The sequence below is a fragment of the Mercenaria mercenaria genome, chromosome 1, assembly GCF_021730395.1.
Source record: "Mercenaria mercenaria strain notata chromosome 1, MADL_Memer_1, whole genome shotgun sequence".
NCBI lineage: Eukaryota > Metazoa > Mollusca > Bivalvia > Venerida > Veneridae > Mercenaria > Mercenaria mercenaria.
The window spans coordinates 25,323,586-25,345,451 of NC_069361.1; positions in this window are offsets into that span (position 1 = coordinate 25,323,586).

Genomic DNA, 21,866 nt, shown 5'->3' on the forward strand with positions numbered 1-21,866 from the left:
GGTTACTTGATTGTACATCGGAAAATCTTTCCAAAAAATTCTAAAAATCATCAGTTTGACATTTGAAACATATAGCTCATATTATTCAGGTGAGCGATCCAGGGTCATCATGACCCTCTTGTTTGACAGTTCGAGCCAGCAGAGTTTTCGTGATAACAGAGCTGATTCTTAAATTAATAAGTTTGTATTTCACACATCTGATCTTTATTCATTTTTGTGTCGAATAGCATTTTGCTTTTTTTCGAAAGCACTCGTAAATGTGTTATTATTTAAAAAGACAAAAACCCATCTACCTCGATTGTGTGTATATTGATGCGCAACACCAGCACCGGAAGTCGCGCAACCCATTTTAGCGTATTCTCAGTGGGAATTGGATTGCGCGTTTACCACCCGTGCTAGGGCTTTGATATTTTGTATGTAGCATCATCTGGTGGTTCTCTACCAAGATTGTTCACATTATTCCCCTAAGGCCAAATATGGCCCCGGCCTGGTTTATATCGATTTATATAGGGTAAATTTTGAATTTTTTCTTGTACAAAACCATATGGCCTAGGGCTTTGATATTTGGTATGTAGCATTGAGTAGTATAGTCCTTTACCAAGATTAATCAAATTATCTCCCTTGAGTTGAAAATGGCCCCGCTCCGGGGCATAAATCTTAAAATAAACTTGTATAGGGAAAACCCTTTAGAAAATTCTTGTCTAAACGATAAGGCCAATTTAGTATGTGGCATGCTCTAGTGGTTCTCTACAATGTTGTTAAAAGCCTGACCCTTTGGTTAATATATGCCACGCCCAGGGGTCCCTTGTTTAACATTGACTTATATAGGAAAAAGCTTTAAAATCTTTCTTGTCCAGAACCATAAGGCCAAGACGTTAGATATTTGGTATTTAGTATTGTCTTGTGGTCAACTATTAAGTTTTTTTTTAAATCATGACCCTGCGATCAAAATTGATTTCGCCCCGGGTCAATAGTGTTTACATTGGCTTATATGGGGAAAACCTTTAAAGGGCCGACTTGGTTCTCCAGGCAACTTTTATCAGTTATCTGCTTACAGCTATAACATGGAAATTTAATAGCCATTACGCCCAGCATGAATTGCAAGAGAGCAATTAATTCGGTCAGTTTCAGAATCAGGTGTGTGTTGTTACATGTTAAAATTTAACACCAAGCATGTATGCTGTATAAATATTTCTGAGAGGAAACAAAAGTTGAAATCTATAAAAATATTCACAAAAAAAGATAAAAATACACAAAATAAACTATTCAGCACTAACATTATTATGACATTACGGTATTTGTGTCACACTTAAAGGTCCAATACTAAGGAATGTGAACATTTTAATTTCTTTTAAAAAGCACAGAAACTATTTCATTTTATTGGAAAATGAAAGTTGGTATGTAGAAATTCGAAATAAATCGCAGTATATGTACAATTATTTTTCTATGAAGTATGAAGAAAGTTAAAAAGACCTGGGGGGTCATTCTGTCGATTCATTGAAATTTCAACATAATACACATACATTTCTTTGAGTTCCAATGACCTTCTGTAAATTTTGACCTGCCAATCTTCATTATTTAGTGTCTTGCAGTCTATGCACTGGCTATGAAAAAAATTGCCAACTCACTTTCCCTTAGTAATGGACCTTTAAGAAACATGAAGTAATGCAACTACTTATAACACAAAATAAACTACAATAGCGTAGGTTTATTACTATTTCCATGTCGTTATCCAGCCACTTGCCCAAATTGATTAGGCTTATTATATTTTTAGGGTATATTATTATGCATTATACATGCATATTGATATCATCTTTCCATGAAGTAAATCCATATCATTGGGAATATTTGATATGTAATTTATTGTAAATACATTTATTGTTACATATAATGTAAATTTATTGTATATTATTCTTATCATATGCGCAGATATTTATATTTATGTAAATAAATTACTATCTGGCCTTTTCTTCATCATTTTGGAAATACCACCAAAACCAGTGGAATTAAGATAGTGCTCTTGTAGGAATATTTTCAAATTTCAAAATCTATAAAAATATTTTTGTGTCAAATATTAATAGATTGCATAAAGCATTTCAGTAATTGTTAAACAGCATAACTGTTCCTTTGGTAACCAAAATATACATAAACTTTATCAAAACTATTTTAAAAGAGCAAGAAAAAAAGGTAACACTCATTTTGGAATCTGGAAATCTGGAATAAAGACAGTTTGGAAGTACCTCTTTTTACGGGGGGGGGGGGGGGGGGGGGGGGGGGTAGATTTATAGGGGAAAGCCCTGACTATTATCACATTCAAAATTGTGTTAATTTATTTGTTTGTTTTGGGTCTAATGCCGTTTTTCAACAGTATTTCAATCATGTAACGGCGGGCAGTTAACCTCACAAGTGATCCTGGATTCTGTACCGGTACAAACCTGCTCTCCGCAAGTAACTGCCAACTTCTCGACATGAATTATCAGAGGTGGACGACGAATGACTTCAGACACAATGCCTTTTATCAAATCGTCACGGAAACCATACGCCCTGCCCGGGGATTGAACTGTCGACCCCGGGGTCCGTTGACCAACACTGTCCCTAGTTGTCTTATATTTATTTAAATAAATTTCTTTCATCACATTCATGCACATAGATAGTAATGAACTGTCACCTCAAAAGGGTGTCGAAATGACCAATTTGATATCACCGATGGGACGAAATGACCAAATAGGGGACAAGTTGACTTGGAGACGAGTTGACTAGGGGACGAATTGACTGTAAATCCATAATTGTCTCATATTTATGTAAATAAATTACTAATATCACATTTAATTACTTTGAAATACAATAGATCTTAGTTCGTATTTCATAAAAAACTAACCCCAATGATGAAAAGATGAAAGATATATTTCAGAAAAACAGAAACTCAAGTACTAAGTAATGTGGGTTTTAGTTCCCAGACCCAGTGATTGTACTACAAATGATTCACAGTGATTGAACTGTAAATTATCAAATTACTGCTATATCATATATATCATTGCACATAACATTTGAATGAATATTTTTTCTCTATCACAAGTGCAATTAAACACTGGAGCATGAACATATTCTCTGAGAGGAACCCAGATGGTCAGTGAGCAACCATGTCCAGCATTATTGCCTTAGTGTGTACCTGGTAATGGCTGATCATTGAAATGCGATAAACATTTTGATAAAATGGGCATTAATGTCAGGAAAAACCACAAGACTCTGGAAACTGATTTATAGCCAAGTCGGCCCTTTAAAGAAATTTCTTTTCTGAAACCATCAGACCCAGAGCTTAAATATCTGGTACGTGGCATGGTCTAGTGGGTCTCTACCAAGATTGTTCAAACCATTACCCTGGGGTCAATATAGGCCACGCCCACATTGTTCCTTGTTTTACATAGACTTATTTGTTTTTGAAGCAATGACAAAGAAATCGGGCCCACGCTCATCTTGAATAGTGTTAATCGTGACCTACAGACCCACTTTCTTGTTTTTGAAGTAACAGCAAAGAAATTTGACAGCATGTATAAGGGGGGGGGGGGGGAGGGGTGTACGTAATTTATACATATGCGTGCGTGATTGCACATACACGTTTATAGCTGTGTTTCTTTAGGTTTAGATTTTTTCTATCTTTAGCTCATCGTGCCTGTGTGATACTTTTATTTCTGAAGTACTGGTCCACCGAAGGTCACGCGAAACGGAACCCAAGAAGGCGGCTACCACAGGTACCATTCCGATGAGATTTTCTGCTTTTCGCTGCGCATATTGATGTCACTTATATCTATACTGCATGTTTTCAGCACTAGTAAACTTGGACAGATGATAGTTACTATAGAAACATGAATGTTACCATTGTGAAAGCAATTGTTCATAGTCTTACAAGCCAGTAGAATAAATTCTATTAACGTTCTCAATGAATATGAAATTAGTGCTGCCCAGTCAATCAGCTCTTAAATGAATATGAGCACTCTATTTTCCGATGCTTCCTAATCTTTAAGATCATTGGAATATTTTGTGTTTAAAGATTATCAATCTGTTCAAAGATGCAGGCACATTTTCTCTTGATTAGAACATGTTAAATGTGAAAAATTACATAAATATTGAATCTAAAGTATTGCTTTGGGATGCTGCATATTGAAGAATGATTTACATGTGTTGTGGAATGATAAAAGCAAATGGTAAAATATTCGATACGCGTCTGCATTTGTGACAGATAAATGTCGTAAACCAATTACAGATTAGACGAAGATTTCAAATTTTGATGAAACTTTGACATTTAATGTATTATAGGCATTGTAACTGAAAATACAAACTTCAAGTAGGAGCTCTCTATATTATATGTATGTGAAGATAACTGCATCAGAATACAAGGACTGAAAAAAATTATTAAAATATCATTTCCTGAAAAAGAGTTATTTGAGCTAAAAAAAAATGATCCCGGATGAAATATTTGGAAAAAATCGAGACAACTCCGCAAAGACTTTATGATAGGCTTAGGTGACAATTGACCTACTACCTCATCCAAACTACCCACTTTTTTACCTCTAACCATGAAAAAAGCATACATATTTGCCACATGGATTAGCAACCTTAATACAAAACTATGTAAATATCAAATAATTGATTGCCCTGGGGAAAGTAGGATATTTTTGTGGTGAAATTTGTCAACAAACAGACGATTTTTTAAAAAAAGTCAAAACCCACAGAATTTCACAAGGTGAAATATGTTGAAAAGGCTACTGCTGGAAAGAGAACAATCTCAACTACCCATACATATGCATCGAAGTATGGGAAAATACCTAGAAATATGAGAAAATCGAAGAAATCAATTTCAAGACTGATAGATGCATAACTGTGTAATTATACATGGCATTTATCATAGATAGGTTACTTTTCCTTTGCACTTATATAACATGGGCAGGATTAGGATTAAGAAACGGTGTTCACTCAACAATTTCACTATATAATTAGATTGTTTCCCTTGCGTAAAGAAGGCTTAGGGTAAATCTCTAATACTGTATTATAATGCAAAATGATTTGAATCAATGTGTAGAACGGATACCATTATGGCTTTAAAGAATTAAATTATGGTAATCTAATGTAACAAAGAGCTGAAAAAGAGCAGTAAAGGAAAAGCAAAATAAATAAGTTTAAAAGAAACATGCAAATAAAATGTTTTCTTATCAGCAAATGCTGTGGATCACTAGAATTCTTCTTGAATATAGTTCAAATGTACATAGATGTACAGATACGTTAAATCAAGCTACGGTCCTTCAAACTACAATAATCTTCAGTAATATATTCACTCAAGGTCTTGAATAAATGACTATTTTTGAATTGTATTCGCAGACTATTATATATTATACAGGTCATGGTCCTTAAATTGCCATAGTCCTTAAAATCTCTACAGAATGAAAGTTCATCGACTACAAACATATCAATCTGACTAATGTACATATCCTATTACGCTACGCTTAGGATCTGAACACGAGCTATTGATAGCCTCGTTCTGACGACCCTTCCGCTAGCCAATCAAAAGCTAACTTACAACATTCTGCAAGCTTAAAAAAGCCTTGGTTTTTGATCTCTACAATTCTTATGTCGTAAGGGGTCAGATAGCCGGTTAGCTCAGTCGGTAGGGCACTTGCTCTGTTAGCAAGGGGTCCCGGGTTCGAACCTTGGACTGACTGCAAATTTTCCTTACTCTTTGACATTCGAACAAGTCGTCTGATTGGTTCAAATAAAAATAGATTTGCGAAAATAAAAATAGCAATATTTGAAATCCAAAATAAACAGAAGACGACTGTGAATGGGTCGTTCTCTGATCTTTGTTTAGAAGATCAAGTACTTTAGTCAGATTGACAAACATATATATATATAATAAAATAAACTTATCAGACTGCGAAATGTAGGTGACATTCTACTCACTCACTCACTCCCTCAGACATAAAAAATATATGATAACTTCAGGCATGGAACATCCTATTTTCGTTTGGTTAAAAGATAAATTTGCGCTTGCTCATGACAGAAAAGTTGCTATTTTTATTAATTTCAAAATTTGATAAAGAATTATTAGAAATTGACATAATTATAATTTGAAAACGATTAAGAAAATGTCTTCCATTTCAGTCCAGATAAGATTTTTTTTTTTCAAATAATTTCAGAGACATACCATCCTAATTTTAGAAATTGATGTGGTATACATTTGCACACATCGATCCGCACACTTTCATCCGAGAAGAAACTTTACAATTGGCTTTTCATTTGTTAAAGACGATCTGGTAATCCGTCTTGTCTTACTTCTCCCGCGAATGAAGACTTTTTTGAAATATTCATTTGCACAAAGGTATGTTTAAGAATATAAAGATTCTACTGATTTCAACATGAGGCTTCCACGTCAGAATATTCAAAGTTTCATTGTACGCCACCAAATGGACTAGATGCTTCATGTTTCGTTATGTTTGAGAAAACCTCACGTTTTTTATGTTGTTGCTTGATCACCAAAAAAAAATGCAGTTAGGTTGTTAATCAAAGTGAAACCTTACAATGGCTTAAATGCTTTTTTTCTTTGTAGGAAAACTCCTAACATTACTCTATATATCTATAAAAGATATGTACATAAAAATATACAAAGGAAAAAAGATTGAGATTGACGATTTTTCACCCTGTTAATTTAATTGAAACATTACATTTGCATATGATTTCCGTTTTTTTTTATATAGGAAAGTTTCTAGTCTTATTTGATGATAATAGATATGTACATAAATTATACAGACAAAGGGAAACAAATTGAGACATAAGATTAGACAAAACAGATATTTTTTGTTGGGTTTAACGTCGCACCGACACAATTCTATATCATATGGCGACTTTCCAGCTTTGATGGTGGGGGAATGACCCCAGGTGCCCCTCAGTGCATCATTTCATCACGAGCGGGTACCTGGGTAGAACCATCAACCTTCCGTAAGTTAGCTGGATGGCTTCCTCACATGAAGAACTCAACGCCCCGAGTGAGGCTCGAACCCACATTGATGAGGGGCAGGTGATTTGAAGTCAGTGACCTTAAGGCCCGTCCAAAACAAACAAAGGAACGTAGTGAGCCACCACGTTTGAACGTCCGGTAAAAACCACTTCAGGCTAATGTAGCACAGCGAAATCACCGCCATACCATAGTTACAATAGGACATTGTATTTGAAAGCAACTCTCGCCTGCTGAATTCCTAAACTGCAACTGAAACCCCTAAAGACTTTCCTCAATTATTCTTTGAGAGGTAAGGTAAACAACAACATGAAATTTTATGCAATTTATGCATTTATTGACATTTGTTCATTGGTATCTTAATATTTCCAATGGAATATGAGATGGTCGTTTTCATTCTATAGAATATAAGATATTCTTTCTATGGAACATGTGTTTTTTATTGTACTGAATATGGGGTTTTCATTATATGGAATATGAGATTTCATACTGTGAAATAGTTGTTTCTGTCTTATTCTACGGTAGTTTTTGCATTTAAATATTAAAAATATACGGACTTAAAGAAAGCGGTTGACAGAAATGTTTAATATAATAAGTGAAATCAAAGGTAATAGATCGGAACATGATTTCGTATCTTTTTCGGATTTTTTTGTTATACTTGATGCAGAAACTCATTTAAAAGACAAGTCTGTGTTAAGACACTGGTGTATCCAAATTGGATTAATTTAAACGCAGTCAATTCCTTCATCAGTCGAATAACTTTAATTGTTAAAACAAGTATAAAAATGTTTCTATTTCTACATGTACATGTGTATCTGTTTGATATAAACTTTTGAATTATGTCTACATATAGTAGAAATAAACAAGTAGCGTAGATCATGTCAGGCACAACAATTCAATTTAAAAATGATAATATTACAAAACGTATGTGGTGGTGAAAATACCCGTCCAGTAATATATATCTGTTATATACATTACGTCATTTGGAGACATGTAATGCACTAAATGCATGAATGTAGTACAATCGGGAGAAGGCGAAGAGTTTTTACAATTCTAAACTTAATACATTCGTAAGCTAAGTAACTGCGATAAGCTCAGAGATTTTCATTCCGTGATTGGTAGAAACACAGGCATATCTGATCCTGGACATTGAAATGCGTATGGAAGAGAGACGTATAATTTCATTGTTTCTCTTTTATGCAGAACCAATTTTAGGAGATATCTGTTCTATATTAGGAGATTTATTATCGCTTTTGTTTGATCATGTTTTCGAAATAAAAATATATTCATTTGTTTTGTGTGTCAAAGCATTATTCTGCTCTGTTTTGTTTACTGTCACTTAATGTCCCTTTATATTAATATAATACCGCAAGTGTTTCATAGATACATATTTTATAAATAAAACTTAATCAACCCACGAGTTTGATACAAAAAGAAGCTTTAAAAACTATGAATAAATACATTTATATGTACTGTAACACAGTTATATTGAACTGAAAACGAGGACGAGAATGATCTTGTTAACAAATGTAATGTCGTCGTATTGAGATGAATGGAAATTCACAAGCTGTTGTAAAGAGTAAAAATTATAATATTTTCCGTATCGTATAAGGTAATACAAAAGAAGACTTAAACTAGTATTGTTTACGGAACGTTCACATTTAAAAAAAAAACAGATCTTACAACCCAAACAACATTGATTGCAATCGTTGTAATATAATGTAATGTAAATATAATGTAATGTAATGTAATATTATGATATGATATGATACAATATAAAAATACTAATCCAGCTTAACGTTGAGTTTACAGCTTCTAGATTCAGTCCAGGTTAATCGTATTTTCGTTTGCTTAACCCTTCCACCATAGAACGGCAGCGATAAAACTGTATGCATTTCTTATAACAACGTCTTAAAGGATGAATTTTAAAATGAACTGTCTTATACCCCTGTCACACAAACGTTTAGCTACGTTTAGCCACGGATAGAAGCGTAGTAATCCGTATCGATCCGTACCTGAGCCGTACGGATTGGTACGGATTACTACTTTAAGCTACGGCTCAGGTACGGATCGATACGGATTACTACCTTTCTATCCGTGGCTTGACGTAGCTATCCGCGCCGTATGTGTGACTGGGGTATAACGTCGCAATAAATCTTTATACACTACAGTATAACTCGGAAATAGGGATATAGGTAACTCGTCGGAGCGTTGGATCACTAAGGTTCTCTCAAAGCGAACAACTCGTTATACAGTTCGTTATGTCAGTTCGTTATGTGTACGACTGAGTGAGTTAGTGAGTTGGGTTTTACTGCGTATCGTCACAAAAAAGTCATTTTTCGCCGTATTGAAAACGCAAAATGTAAAGCATCTCTAAAACATTTGTGCATATATACATATACATGTACATATAAATGGTTAAAATGTTCGTGGCAAACAATAATATTGCAAACTATGTAAATAGTATTATATCATGTTCAGATATTGTGGTAAATTCCATTGCAATCTTCTTTTAAAATGATAAAATATTGCCGACTGAAACGTTTTCAAACAACTGTTTCAAAGATTAAGCACATATTTTCGCAGGGTCAAAAATTTCGCAATTTTGAAATTTTTGCAATGTTTGCGCGGTTTGATATTCGCGAAATTGTAAAAAAGGAATTTTACTTGAAATAGAATTATATTAATGGCGATTGTCTACGCGAGGGTTAATTTTCGCGAAATGTAAGACCTCGCGAATATAGCGAAAATTAAACCCTCGCACAAAATTATGTTTTTACGGTACTGTGCTGTGGAGCGAAGTCCACGCAGTCGATTAAAACATGTGTAATAATAAGCGGTGTTTGACATTGTACACATTCAAGTTGATCTTCTCTGTTCAGAATCATTTATAGTAAGAGTAATTCGCGCTTAAATATTATTATCTAGTATATGTTATAAATCTTGTATTGAAGTTTGATTTCATGTTTTTGATATAAAACAACACAATGGAATAGATTGATTCAAAAAATTCTTAAAATGTTGATGTACGGAAAAACGAAAATCATGCAATTGAATCTGTTTGTTATAACCCTTTACTTTTCTGCTTATCGCCTTCAGACCAGAAATGTAAAGATATAGCAAAGTGTTCGCTGCAATCAAGTTCATTTTATCGTAATTCTCTAAAAAAGGGGGAAATCGGGGAACACCGAATTTTCTTAGATTATTGCTTTTCCCATTTGATATTTGTCGTTTTTTTTGTGTTATCTCCATCTACGACATATTTGGATCTTTAACTTTTAAAGATCTTGGATCCGCAAATAAAATGTTACACCATAATAAAATCTGTAAAAAGACCCTTTGAAAGCAAAGAATGCAACCCAGAAGAATAACAGCAGACTCGGTTTGATTGAATCTGTTCATGACAGGTAATGAAATGTGCAACACCTCTCACGCCCCCTCGCACTCTTATCCCGCGTAGTGTCATATACATGTAAATTCGACTGAAATTGTGTCGAGAAGTACCGAATCATCACGAAAGAGTTGTATCTCTAACGCATTTCTTAGTTAAATGCATTACTAGTCATTATAATGATTTCCAGTTTTATAGATCTAATAGTTTTCAATGCTATTTATATACCTGTTGCAGATTAGGAGCTGTCTAACAAGAGGGAAAATTGTTGATGAACACCAGAACAGAATCTATTACACTGTTTACGTGCTGTTTCAATAATTTCTATGGTCTATAAAATCAGAGTGATAATTGTCACTAATTATCTGTCGTATGTCAATACAAGATAAATGACTGATCTGTCAGTTCCTGATTAGATCTATAGACCACATCTAATGACACAACATGGAAGATTGATTACAAAGATATTTGCGCCAATACACTGTTTTAATTTCAAAATAATGCAATAATGCATCTAATTGGACCCATACATTTCTTTCAAACCTATGATTGAATGAGCAGCTTGTGTTTTATACTATTAACTTAATTTATTTAAGGAACTAACCAGCACAATTTAGGCGAAAAATTATTTCTCTCTAAAAAGTGACTAGAGGTACAAAACATTAACATAAGATTTTTGCAAGATATTCTTATAAAGATAAGTCAAATGTTTTGCTGAACAAAAAACAAAAACAAGTCTATCATGGGGTTTGTGTTATATGTCCATGTCGTTTTTGCACATATAGTGTCACATCAAAACACACGCTACAGCAGACCTTTGTTTGAGTAGATTGTATAAAACTCTTACTGGATCTTTAACCATGTTTTGTTATGTACAGCAAGTACATTATTTACTTTCTTCGAAGTGATATAAATATTTGAAAAATACATTAAAGCATATCATGTGATGTATACTTTTGCTAAACAATATTAAAGTTGTTTACAGATTCCCAATTCTAAATGAAATAAAAAGAATGAAAAATATTTGAGCCGCGCCATGAGAAAACCAACATAGTGGTTTTGCGACCAGCATGGATCCAGACCAGCCTGCGCATCCGCGCAGTCTGGTCAGGATCCATGCTGTTCGCTAACGGTTTCTCTAATTGCAATAGGCTTTGAAAGCGAACATGCTGGTCGCAAAGCCACTATGTTGGTTTTCTCATGGGGCGGCTCATTTAATGTTAAACATTTTAGAAAATCTTTGCCATCTTTGAATCAATTAACCATCAACATTTACAGAATTTTCTTAGAGTGTTCATTTGTTAAAGATTTCTTTATTAAACTTCTTCATGTTTTTATCTTGATGTTTTATTAGTTTTTATAAATACAAAAATGTACTATCCTTATCAAATACAAAATGTACTAAAATCAACATAAAATTGCGTGACTTATTGGGCCACACTATTTCAATTAGACACTTGAGAAAAAAACGTGTTTGAAGAGATTGATTAAAGAGATAGTTTTTATTAGAAATTGTATTCTGACTTCGCCGGCAGCGTATTTTATCCTGAGACCGAGTGATGGAAGACTGACATAGAATTCTTGTTATTATATTTTAATTGTTTACAGGAAGAAAACGCTAATGTGCACATAATGTCAAGTTGATTTATTAAACAATTTGATGTTTTAGCAATCTGCTTCCTACAAAACATTAACAGTACAATAAGCGTTTCAAAGTTAATGTGTTCTTTGTTGGATTTTAAGTATCTCAACATATCATGTTGACTGTTTCTGCGAGCTAACTTTGACGTTTGAAATATAAAAGTGTATACAAACAATAGTTTCGTTACAAATACAAACGTAGTGAAATGGGTTGCCTATATTCCAAAGATCAAAAAGATGCAATGCGGTATAATAAGGGTGTAAATGCAAAGCCACGCAGAAAATATTTACCTGATAGAAATGGCGAAAAAGACGAAAGTGAAACTAACAAAGGAAACATATTACCAGATTTCACAAATGAACAAAAACAACTTGTTCTCAAATCCTGGGAAGAAGTAAAGGTTGATATGGATCAGGTTGGGATACAAATGCTGATGAAGTAAGTAAATTATAACATACTGTTACCGTTAAATGATTTTTTATTTAGTTTGCCTGGATTCAAAATGAAGATTCATGTATGTGTTTATTGCACTTTAACGTTGAAATAAGGCTTTCATTGCATTTCGTTTTTAGGAAGTGGGGAAAACTGACATAATTACTTGAACATGGTGATTATGATGTAATAACTAATAACTACCAAAGTTTAACATTTTACTGATCACTTAATATATGTCACCACAATGATATTTATGCGCTTGTATTTTCATGCTCAGATTACGCCATGACCTGAAGATAAGAAATTCATGAAATTCTGCAAACAGTTCTTGTTATTTAGATATCCTGATATTGTTTCAATTAATGTCACTTATATTTAGACCAATTGTCAATGTAGAGACACATGTATAAATAGTTTCAGTTAAAAAAAACCCCGGACAAAACATAAAATAGTTTGAAGCAGAAAACTGCACGCTGAATAAATGACAAAACCTTTCAATTTGAGTAGATCTTTATTTCTTTTTATGCCACGAAGGTAGGCATATTAAAATCGGTCCGTCCGTCCGTGTAGTAAATTCTTGTCCGGGCTGTAGCTTTGCAATTCATAAAGGGATTTTGAAATAACTTTGCTTAAATGTTCACCATAATGAGACGACGTGTCATGTGCAAGATCCAGACCCCTAGTTCCGAGGTCAAGGTCACGCTTGGAGGTCAAAGTTCAACAGGGTCTGTTTCGTGTCCGGTCCAAAACTCTGCAATCCATGAAGGGATTTTAAAATTACTTGGCATAAATGTTTTCCATAATGGAACAATATGTCATGCGTAACATCCAGATTCCTAGCTCCAAGGTCCACTTACAGGTTAAAAGTTAACATGGTCTGTTTCTTGTCCGGTCCATAACTCTTAAGTTTTCAAGGGATTTGAGAATAATTTGCATAAATGTTCCGTATAATAAGATGACGTGTCATGCGTAAGACCCAGACCCCTAGCTCTAAGGTCAAGGTCACACTTAGAAGTCAAATGTTAACATGGTCTAACTTTTGTCTGGTCCATAACTCTGCCTTTTATCAATCGATTTGAAAATAACTTGACACAAATGTAAACCATATTGAGGTATGTCGTGCTTATGACCAGAGTCTCTCGGGTCAAGGTCAAGATCAAGATTACAAAATGATTATTACATAAACTATTCTGACATATTCTGCGCAGTCAATTGTAGCATTCTTGGGCACGCTTCGGTAGCATTTGTCACTAATATTGACAGCTTCTGTGTTATTTGTTATCTTTAATTACCAACTGTTACACCTAGAGTGTATGTCTAGGCAAATCCTTATCGTTTTAAGTAATTTAAAAGGCGAACAAAAATAGCCATCTTTACGATTTTGTAACAAACCCGTTACATTTAAGTTTATAAATTTATAAATTGTTCTTCTAGATCAAGCAATATATATACACTTGAATACTTTCCACGCCTTAAAAAGGGTGGTTTTTGAAAAACAAGGGTTCTTCAAAAAATTCTGTCACTATTGGGTTTCTGTAGTTTTATGCCAGGTATTTTTAAAACGCTTCATTGCATCTGAATGGTGTGTCCAATAGCTGACAATATCCGGTTTTTTTCCGTGCAAATTGATTTTTCAAACGACCCGAGTTTACCAAATTGAAATACATGCAGTCATATTCACTGACCATTATTTACTTATCACATTGTAAAATGGACGACAAGAAATTCGTAGCTGTATTAAATGCCGCATAAGGCTTGAAATAGATTCAGAGCAGATATTTGTTTAACTTTTTGGTATATATGCACCTCAGGCCATTTAGATGCGCACAGTCAAAGCTTTTAAAGCTTGGAATATAACAGGCCTAAAACCTCTGTTACCAAGGCAAACATCGCTGCTGTAAAAGTTGCGGTCGAACAGGATGCGCGATTGTCAGTGAAAGATAAAGCCAGTTGTACTTGCGTATCAGAAGGCAGTATGCAAAATCCTTTGGATCTGAGAAAGGTTTGCGCTAGGTGGGTTTCTTATTTGCTCACTGAGGAGCAAAGGAAACAATGCCTTAAATGTACCTGGGAACTTTTGAAAACATACAAAGGCTGTGCTAGTCGGGTTACTTTTAACTTGCTAACAGGTGACAAAACCTGGGTGTGCACGTTTGAGCCACAGAGAAGGACTGATAATAAGAAATGGAACTGAAAATATCAAAAACGCCCTTGTATTGCCAAGAGAACCAAGTTAGAAAAAGATATTGTACGAATTGTACGAACTGTTCTTTGATTCTTGTGGGCCAGCCGTTTAAGTGCCTTGCTAATTTCGGTCGCTTTATTATGGGCAAAATAAGACTGGTAACTCAGGAGTTATGAACCTTGACTTATTAAGATCTGCCATATCTTAACACATTTTTATGATATTATTTTACTGCAAACGTTTCTTACAAAACTTTAAAATGTTACGTTATTGATAACATCTAGGAAATATATGACTGGTAATTGCTTTCTAATGTTAAACACTAAAATTGTAACTAATTTGAAACGTTCAATGTCATCTCATTTTTAAATTTGTTAGAAAATATTGTGTGGCAATATGATACGAATTTCCTCTCTATGGATAGTCGGGCACAGAAGTGTGAGTGGTATTAGAACTTAGACAAAAGAAGTTTGACATTAAGCATTGGAAAAGAAATAAGGACGTATATAGTTACATTTAAATGCTTAAATGTTTCATTGTCTTGTCATGGTGAAAGTTTGTACTAAGCTTTTTGAATATTCTTTTTCACATATAAAGATAATAGACCATGCAAGAAAAATGACATACATGCAACACGTTTTCAAATTATGTGAAACACTTGTGCCATGTAATTTCATTATACTTTGATGGATGGCAAGTACTAGACAAAAAACAAGATAGACCCGCTAACATTGACCTCCAAGTGTGACCCTGACATTGAGTCTAGGGATTGTCTTGGTTCTTTACACGGTACGTTTCCTCATTATAAGGATGAAAGTGTCTTAAATTTTGTCTTTTTATTTATTTATCTATTTATTTACTATACCAGATTTATATAGTACTCTTTTCATGCACATGCACACGTTCAAAAGTGCTTTACAGAATAAATTGCAAACAATACAAACAAATACGCATACAAAAATGCATTCCACTTTAACAAAAATCATGAATGTAAAACAAATAGATAAAACAAGACAAACATACATACATATTTAAGAAATTTTACTTGACTCTATGATTAAAATACTTTCTATGCTGTTTTGTGAAAAACAAAACAATGTACCGGTCAGTTGTACAAAGAAGTGGGTTTTAGCAGGCTTTTGAAAGCAGCTAGCGTGTCAGCTTCCCTGATCTTGACGGGAAGGGAGTTCCAAAGCCTTAGAGCAGCGAACAAAAAGCTGTAATTGCCATACATCATGGTTTTAGGTTTTGGCAGAATCATGACAGCGCGTCTTGTGATCTTAGGTTTCTTACCGGTTTATCATATCCCTAATATAGGCAGGGGACTGATTGTGTAGCCTTAAAGGTATGGGACGTGTTGCCACTTGTTAAGTGTGCAGTTTGTAATATCACTTAACAAGGCATTAAAGTAGTCTAACCGTGAAGTAACCAGGCTATTGATAAGGGTCTTTTTGGCATCACCGGTAAGATTCCGTCTGATGTGACCTATTCTGCGTAGTTGTGTATATCCAGCCTGGCACACAGAGTTGACTTGTTCATATCCATACTGTTGTCAAATACTGTACCAAGATCCCTAATACATTTTGTGGACTTTTTCAAAGAGTCACCGACCTTCACCAGTACATCATCAATGTACTAGAGTTATATTTTGATGTGTACCTCCGGTTTATCAGCATTGAGCTTCAGCATATTACGAGACAATTTCAGCCAGACAACACTCAATGCGGCGAAAAGCCTCACTTCTAGCCACAGCCTGTATCAGTTTAAAGGACAGGTATTACTGAGAGTCATCGGCGTAGAATTGATGAATAAGTCAATGACGTCTGCATATGGCACCCACGGGTTTAGTGCACATGATATAGTTCTTTGGACCAAGCGCTGATGTATGGGGCACACTGTATTTCATCAACATAGGCGTCAACAACTCACCATCAACGAACACAATTTGATAGTGGTCACTAAGATATGATGACATCCATGCAAGTGCTTTGTCTGTGACTCCAAAATGATGTTCGAGTTGAAAGCTGCAGACAGATCGAGTTGCACGAGGACTGTTACAGAATTTTGGTCGAGATGTGAGGATGTCATTCTGTACCTTTATCAAAGCCGACTCAGTTGAATGAAACTTTCTGTAAGCAGACTGCAGTCCCTCGTGTAGCCTATTTTCACTTGAGTGCCGCTCAAGATGCGCATCTACTACCTTTTCTAAGATTTGTTTTAAATGAAAGGGAGATTAGACACAGGCCTGTAGTTTTCGAGAATATTTGGTTCAAGACTTTGTTTCTGAAGCAGGGTTCTTATCCTCTTTTGGTACATAACTTAATTCCATTGATGCATTTATGACGTTTGTTATCAACGGCAATAGCTCATCAAGACATTTCTTTAAAAGTCATGTTGGTAAAGGATCAAGTTCACAGGATTTGTTTTGAGCTTTTTGTATGATTTGTTTTACCTCTTCTGTCGTTGCAGAAGCCAATCAGTAAGACAGTTTGCTACTTCCTAGTGTTCTGAACAATGCAAGTCTACTGAATCACAATCAGTTTGGCTATGCGAAATTATGGCATTACTAATGTTTTCAATTTTCTTTTGCTAAAAGCGTACTAATTGTATAAACGCTACTTTTTGATTGTTTATATTTTGTCAGTCTCCTTCATGAAGAGCTGATAACCCACTTTTGCAATTTGATCAAAACAACTTTTTTTCTCTCCTTTATGAGACGTAGACGATTTACATTACTCATTGTGAAAAAAAAGGAAATGCATATTGAAGATCATCACGTGTATTATTAGCATTTATTCTGTTATCTCCTGATACAGCCTTCAGGTAAAATATTAAAAACATACGCTATGTATGTTGGTAGATTCTAAACATGTCAATTTCTGTAAGACTAAGCCTTTGCAATTGGACAGTTTCTTGAGTTGTTCAAAACTGCAGACCGTTTCTCACTAGGCAATGATTACATTTCTAAAACGCTATTTGCTTGAAACAGTATCAATTATTAAGCACACACGCGAAATACCATTATTACGTTAGATCCTTTTAGGAATTTATGGTGTTCGTTCTGTCCGGTCATAGCTGAATGTATTTCATGGCAACGTGTTTCTTATGTCCGATAATTCGCTATAAGCGTGTTCGCCGTAACCATATTATTTTACACCTTATAAGAAGCAGAACATCGGAACGTTGAAAATTGTTCCTTATAACTTAACCATGTTCGAATTAATTGAACTTTTCTGTTTTATAGTCTTTGAAAAAAACAGTATCTGCATTGCCAAGAATAACTATTAATCTATTATTTGTTAATTGTCAAGAAGGCAGCTGTTTAAGGCGAACTGCTGTGTTCAGCTTCCTGGTATTTATAATGAAATATCGACTTCACAGCTTTCCTAAATCGTTTGCTTCCCTGTTCAAACATATCATTTGCGTTTTCCCGCTTCGCTGTGCATGTGTGCCTTTCCCTTCCTACTATCCTCTGCTCTAGTAAATATTTCGTCTTTCAGCGACAGGTGAAAATTATTTAGATATCACAATGCCTCTGGTATCCTTGCAAAATGATTTACATTACATGTATTATTATCATAATAGACTTTTTATTACTAATTAATTAACAAGTATGTTTTACAACTATTGATTATTGAGTATTTGTCTTAATTTTTTTACTATTTACAACATGGAAGCAATAAAAATCTAATTGGAACATGTGTATTCAATTTCAAGTGTTATATTCTAGAAGTATTCGTAAAAAGTTCATAAATAATCTCAGCAGGTTTGTATTAGCCAATAGTGTAATTGTCTGTCGAAAATTATGCAATACAAGCTTAATTGATTTAGCTTTGTAGTTAGGAGCAAATGAATAAAATAATTTTCACCCAATTTCTACACTTCCTAGGTAGGTGGTTATGAAGTTCAAGTTGCTTTTTGTTTAATATTATTACCAAAAGAAATAACCTAATTTATTTGGCAAATTATAAGCCAGTCTGTTAACCTTATTCGGGAGAACCAAGCGTTCAAACATTCGCAATGTGCACATCTTGGTTTCAAGTAAATACAACAGCCTGGATTCATTATGCTTACCAACTCGGGTTTTGTTGTTGCTTTGGATTTAACAAAACTATAAACAGAATAAAAAAATCTACATAAGATTGATTTAACCTTCCTAAGTAGACACAGTAATCCTATGAGCCACCAGACTCGGAACACACAAACTGAAATATCACATAACAGTTATATATGTAAAAAATCTAAAAACAGATAATGCAAACATTATTTCAGCACAGCGTATAAAAATAACTATTCCCACGACTTCTATCTTGGAACGGGGAACACAAATCAATAAACATCCACCCAAAAAAAGAAAAGACTCAATGTCACATCACATCCTTTAAAGATAAAATAACAAGATGGTGCTACCTTGGAACACACAAGTTGCCAAAGCATAACACAGAATAGTAAACATTCCAAAATCTGTACTACCTTTTGATGGTTTGTTTCAAAATGTTAAAGTGAGTTTAATCCATTTATTTGGTAACGACCACAAATTGGCCCCTAGCAGTATTTAAAACGTATTCCTTAACTTCATCCTTACTAGCAGCAGCTCTACTTTAGTAAAATTACGCCTAATGTACCAAAACTAAAATCCCCCCCAAAAAACAAGAGCTGTCTCCATATGATGACACATGCCCCCGATGGCACTTTGAATGAATAGTTATGGCCGATGTTAGAGATTAGGACCTTTGACCTACGGACCTGGGTCTTGCGCGCGACACGTTGTCTTACTGTGCCACACATTCATGGGTAGATATTTTAAAATCCATGCATGAATGACAAAGATATGGACCGGACACGCCCATCATTGCACTATCATGAAATATGACCTTTAACGTCTAAGTGTGACCTTGACTTTTGAGCTACGGACCTGGGTCTTGCGCGTGACACGTCGTCTTACTGTGGTACACATTCATGCCCAATAATTTTAAAATCCATGCATGAATGACAAAGATATGGACCAGACACGCCCATCAATGCACTACCATGAAATATGACCTTTAACGTCTAAGTGTGACCTTGACCTTTGAGCTACAGGCCTGGGTCTTGCGCGCACACGTCGTCTTACTGTGCCACACATTTATGCATAGTTACTTGAAAATTCATTCATGGATGACAAAGATATGGACCGGACACGCCCATCAATGCACTATCATGAAAAATGACCTTTAACGTCTAAGTGTGACCTTGACCTTTGAGCTACGGACCTGGGTCTTGCGCGCAACACGTCGTCTTACTGTGGTACACATTCATGCCAAGTTATTTGAAAATCCATCCATGGATGACAAAGATATGGACCGGACACGAAAATTGCGGACAGACCGACAGACGGTTAAAAAATTATATGACTCCCTTCGGGGGCATAAGAAAGAGAAACAAAGTGAATCTAAGTAAACTATTACTGACCTTACATTCATTCAACCTATAATACAGTAAAATATAACAAATTATCTGTCAACTGAAGATTTCTCTTAAATAATAAGACAGCAATGAAATAGAAAAAGTGGAAACTCCCAGGTCGCTCAACACAACAAAAATGAAAATGTTGCAGGCTCGGTTTGATTGAGCCTGTTCATGGACGGTAGTTAAAATGCATGCTACCGTCCACGCCCTCTAGCCCCGGGTTGAGCAGAACTCAACATTTACACATGCTAAAAGTACAAAAAACTATTTAGAGACATCCGCAGATGTGTTCAAACGGCGGTGCACATGGAACCTTCAATGTTACACTAGCGTGTAATTCCATGAAAAGCGGCGTATGGTCCCCAGTTAAAGTAATGGGTTTGCCCTAAACGAGAAAACAATGAGCAAAACTAAACAAACTGGAATTTAGAAAGGGGATCTGAGGTTATGGAGCCTGCATATCACAGGAACTGCCAAAAGACAAAATTAAAAAGCAGGCACCATATCCAAGGGGTGATTAAACAATACCCAAAGCTATGAAAGCGGGAGTATTGGAACCACCCAGGCCGAAATTTTCATGCTGAGAAACTAAGCAGTACCAGTAACACGACATAAAAGTCGTGCTGAACGATCTGAGAAATCGAAATATAACAGCCGTGATTGAATGTACGGGGAGACTTTTTGCTATAATGACGTAATGACTTATAAATACGATCTTTAATTAAGAAACAAAGTAGCGTTAAAGCTAGAGTGTACAATGGAAGATTCAATGAAATGCCATGTAGTTAAAACAAAATTATCGGCAACATTTTATAAAAACTCCAGTACTGTCATAAAACGGAATGCCACCAACGTTGAACAATTTATCAGAAACCGGAACAAAGCAGGGAACAAAAATACGACAGGAGGCCAACGACATTGCACAACAGGCCAGTCAGAGATATATGATGTATATAAGAGAAATAATTCATTGAGTCTCATTTACTGTTAGCCGTCGTCCATTATACTGTTCATCTTTGCACAGGTTATACATTATATCCAACGGTTTGAACCGATAATCTGCTGTTGATTAATCACCTTGTTCAAATACTATGCCTCTCTTTATCTCCATCAGTCGGCCATACCACAGCATGGGAAAAAGTATATTCAATTGTCTGCATAGTCTCTCACCAATGTCAAATTATTTCTTCCCTTAAGACGGTGAAAAGTGTGTTCATCTTTCGTGCAATACACTGTGGAAATCTCGCCCTGTTAAATATTTAAGCATGCTACGGATTGTTCCTGCCAATATCTGAAAATTTCACATATTTTCCTTCCGCTTTTAATTGAAAGACTGCGCAATCGCATTTTTTTTCCAGAGAGGTGTTACAGTCACTTTTTTACCATGCAATATTGTTAATCTACTTTTTCATAAAAATATTTTCGTCTCCATTTTATGAAATTTAGAGACACTAATTTGATAGTTTTCGTAGGCCTGAAATTTACACAGGAAAATACGAAAGACCCGTGGTGACATTTCAACTTCATTATTTCACGATTTCTGCTTCCTGATTTCACGATTTCCACTTCATGAATTCACGATTTCTGCTTCCTGATTTCACGATTTCCACTTCATGAATTCACGATTTCACGATTTCCACTTCATGAATTCACGATTTCACGAAAAGCCTTCACGATTTCTTGATTTCACGATTTCTTGACTTCACGATTTCCACTTCATGAATTCACGATTTCTGCTTCCTGAATTCACGATTTCCACTTC